Raw genomic sequence first — 4,406 nt, 5'->3', positions numbered from 1 at the left:
CTTCTGAACGAATGAAAATATCATGAAAATTCAAGAACTGATGCTGGAGGATCGTCACCGAGAAATTGACAAACTTGTTGATATGATTAATGTATCTTGGTGCTCCTGCCAACGAATTTTGAGCAAGGAATTGCGAATGAAAAGAGTCGCAGAAAAACGAGTGTCTCACTTGCTCACGGAAAATCAAAAGAAGTCACGACTGATTGCGTGTAGTGAACTGAAAGAACAGTTGGAAGTTGATCCGAATCTTTTTTCGAAGGTCATCCCTGGTGACGGAAGCTGGTACTACGGAATTTGCAAATGTCGAAGAGGTGAAGAAAAAATGTCGGTGGCGTTAAAAGGCATCATAGCACTGCTTCGAAAAGTGGAAAACGTGTCAGGACCGATGCATTGCTTCAAATGGAGAATACTTTGAAGGCGATAAGTGTAGACATGTAAAAGTGAGTAAAATAATATTGCAAAATTCCGGTTTCTTTTTCGAACCTCCTCAATAAGAAAACTGACTTATCTCCATTTCGATTTTAGCATTTAAAAAGAAGAGGTGAACTTATAGCCTGAAAATCTGGAAGAAACGAAACTTTAATTGTAAATGAAAGATAAACCAACCATAATTCTTTGATGTGGAGTGAATCGACGGAGTTAAAAAACCGTCATAATATTCAAAGAGATCAGAAATAGCAATGGCTGGATAAAGGTTGAGTTCAGACGTAAAATTGAGATCGATGGTCGGTGGAATGACAATGAGTAGAGATACAGGTTGGTGAGTTTCATTGGTGCTACATGTGTATAACATCTTGAGAAACCGTACTATGAACTTCAAGACCAATATCCGTATATTGAACTACTACGTCTACCTTGTGTTGATGTATGAAAGTGAGGCATGGTCTATAGCAGCAGGATTGAAAAAGTGCTTGGAGGGCTGTGCAATGTGGTTCTTAATGTGAATATTGAGAATAACATGGATAGACAAAGCGTCTAACAAAGAAGTGGCGACCTGGGATGCCGTAAATAGGAAACTGCTATGCGAGATAAAGGCCAAGCAACTGAGATTTCTTGGTCATGTGATGAGGAAATAGGGCCTGGAGGATTTAGGGATGACTAGAAAGATTGGAGGGAAAAGAGGCCGAGGAAGGAGAAGGATGATGTGGATGTCAAACTTCATGAATTGGCGAGAAGAAAGAAGTATTAAACACCAAGAAGTAGAACTGTTACAGAGAACAAAGAGCAGAGAACTGTGGCAGGACATGATCGCCGATGGCCGATATTTTGGACATGGAACCTAAAAGAAGTGATGGTGTGGGAGCTTCATGAGATCCAGAATGGGTTGTGTGCATTGAAGTAACGATTGGGGGTAGCTGCAGACAGAAGTAGGTGAAGTAGCTGACCCCAATTAATGACGAGTGAAATTGAGCAAAGCTGAGCGATGTCGAACGAAGTCGAGCGAGTTGAAGCTTAGAGGCAGCCAATGAACTTAGAAGGATTAAAAGACAGATTCGGAACACATGAATATTTATAGATAAAAAAAAAACAGCAGCCGTTTCCTGGATCAAGTCCTCAGTTGGGTATTTTATAAATAATGCTTATAAGGGGCACACAGCTCTCTAATCCGTGTGAAAGGTTATATCTTAGAGAAAAAGAGAGAGAGAGAGAGAGAGAGAGAGAGAGAGTAGAAATAGAGAGAAAAGGAGGATGAATGACATTGTGCCTCCCTAAGAAAGAATAGGGTTTCTAAAAAATGAATAATAACCAGTTCTCCATGAATGAATAAGATTCCCCTGATTTATGAATAAAATCCAAAAGAAGGAGAACCCGATTCTGCATTAGAAGACACCATTGGTTTATTCTAAAGCCGTGATTAAGATACAAAAACTGCAAATATTTTTCACCGCTAGTTTTCCACAAAGTGTACTTCACTGGTAAAAGCATAAATGATTTCAACAATATTTATTCCTGAACTTCAAATTCTCCCACATATAATACTTTCATTTATTCAAGAGACAATAGGAATTTTTCGAATGCGTATGCGTCAAATTTATAACCATCATAAGATTATGTTCTGATGTTCCTAGACGGACTTGATTTGATATTTGTAAGAGTTTTTAAAATGATTTCTAAGCAACACTTAAGACTGTTTGGCCTGATTTTTTAAGAGCAATATTTCTTGCATCATACAAATAACAAGCAACAAGTGGTGAGTAGATCATGAGATCAATAATATATTAATGCCATCCATCGAGACAGCGAATTGCATTTCGGTCTAATTAATCTTTCATCCATTAGCGTTTGATCATGTCGATAATATGCAGAAGGCAGTTTAATAAAAAAAAAAAAAAAAATAAAGCAACACACTTTGCTAATATTTGTTGCCAGCCACTTTACAGTCTCAGGAGAGTCATTAGGCTTGGTACTGTTCGGCACAAGTGTCGGAAGTGGGTTGCTGACGTAAAACTGGAGATAGGTATCCCTTGTCTCAAGTCATTAGGGCTCATTCGACGATTGGTAGGTGTAAGAAGGTAGTCAACAGCAGTTAAAAGAATCCATTGTAATCAGGTATTTTGGATTTTCAATTTTCCTAATCACAAATTGGTAGCAAGATGAATTTGAAATGCAATGCTTATAAGTATTTCAACACAATAGTTTGTATATCAGATATCACAAAATGCTTGAAATATCAACCGAAAAGCAAAAATTCGTATTGTCTTTAGTTGGAAAAGAAATCATCTTCAGTGGTGTGCTACAAATATTAAAACAGGTTCCTTGTACATTATACTTTGCCAAAGTTGGTAATTATTTTGTTGCTTTTATTGATAGATGTCACAGCATATCCTCAATATATTCTTGTGTAGTCATCAATGTTGAAAATTGTTAATCGTTACTTGGTTGTAAGCAATTATATAATGGTAAACATGTGAAAGAAAATCCTGCATTCTCTTTGTTTAAAAGTATAATATCTTTGTAGAACCCGTTAAGCATATTCCATTTTTCGTTGATATTGAACATTATTCTATGTAGCTTTTTTTGCGAGGAGTTCAAATCCACTAAAATGTGATATATGCGGTTCAGAATTCGTATGTTGTTTTTAATAGAATTCATCTCCCAAATGATATATTTTAAGGATTTTCTGGGAATACGATTGTTCCTACAAAGGGCTATAGAAACTAGCTCTACTTCTATTAACTTAATGGAGTCATTTATTACAGCTGCACCAGTTTCGATCTGTCTCACCAGTAAGACATATTTCCTGATATCAGAGTAAAAAAAATTATCTAAGTTATCGATAGCGTCTATATCGTTGGCTAATTCTTTCCATTGTACAGTATCATCTGTATTTCGAAAATCTTCTTCAAAACTCTTCTTCTCCTTGTCACGAAGTTTGAACTTTTTGCCATAAATAGGATTTAGTAAAAAACTCATACTACGACACTTACGCGTAGTAAAATGACAAAGAAATAGATTGTAATTATTATGAAGATGATACGGATGGCGTGGATGATGATGATGATAATGGTATGGAGGAGGAGGAGGAGGAGGAGGAGGAGAAGGAAGAGGAGGAGGAAGCAGAAGCGAAGGAAAAGAAGATAATGACAACGTCAATGATACTAGCTTTTTTTATAGTTGTTAGTCGATCAATCCCACGATAGTTATTGGATTAAAACATTTATTTTATGTGGATACAACTTTTTTTTATACGATATACGAAACTATAGCTGAAAGTTATAGAAAATGAAATCCTTTTCTTTTCTTTTTTTGACTGTGTAATTGTTAAATTATAAAGACGTCAGTGGTAACATTTCGTCACAAGAGAAGGAAAATTATTGAGTCATAAAATGTTGTTTAGCTCTAATTCTACACTAAGTAAACAATGTCTATAGAATTGGAAATAAAGATGCAATAAAATGAAAAAAAAAAAAAGAGTGACATTTAACCATGAAATAAGGTTAAACAATATCATTTACTAACGTTTAATTTTCCGAATTTTGTTATAAAATCACGATTTTTCAAATACGTCTAAAAATAGTATATAAATGTTTTGTTTTCGTCTGTTGCAATCTATTTTTGATGCTCATCTCATAAACTATACTCAGAAGAAAAGTCAATGCTATTCATTTTCAGAGAGAACTGTGATGTCCAAAGGGACCTTGGTGGAGCTGGGGAGCAGAATATTATAAAATAAGAGAGCTTTTAGTCGCAGGCAGACGGTAGGGCAGTCTTTTGATTGCACGGAAATATGCTTTTCATTAATCTATTAATTATGCTGAGACTTGAAAAGAGAAATATTTGTTATTGTTGTTTTCGTACTGTTTAACTCAATGTCAGTCCTAAACGAACAGTCATATGATGAAAGACGTTCCAGCACCGACCACCCTGTTTTTTAGGGACATTGTCCCTCAAGACACCAGGAAAGC

This window comes from Octopus bimaculoides, chromosome 2, assembly GCF_001194135.2.
Source record: "Octopus bimaculoides isolate UCB-OBI-ISO-001 chromosome 2, ASM119413v2, whole genome shotgun sequence".
Lineage (NCBI taxonomy): Eukaryota > Metazoa > Mollusca > Cephalopoda > Octopoda > Octopodidae > Octopus > Octopus bimaculoides.
This window is presented reverse-complemented; position numbering follows the sequence as displayed.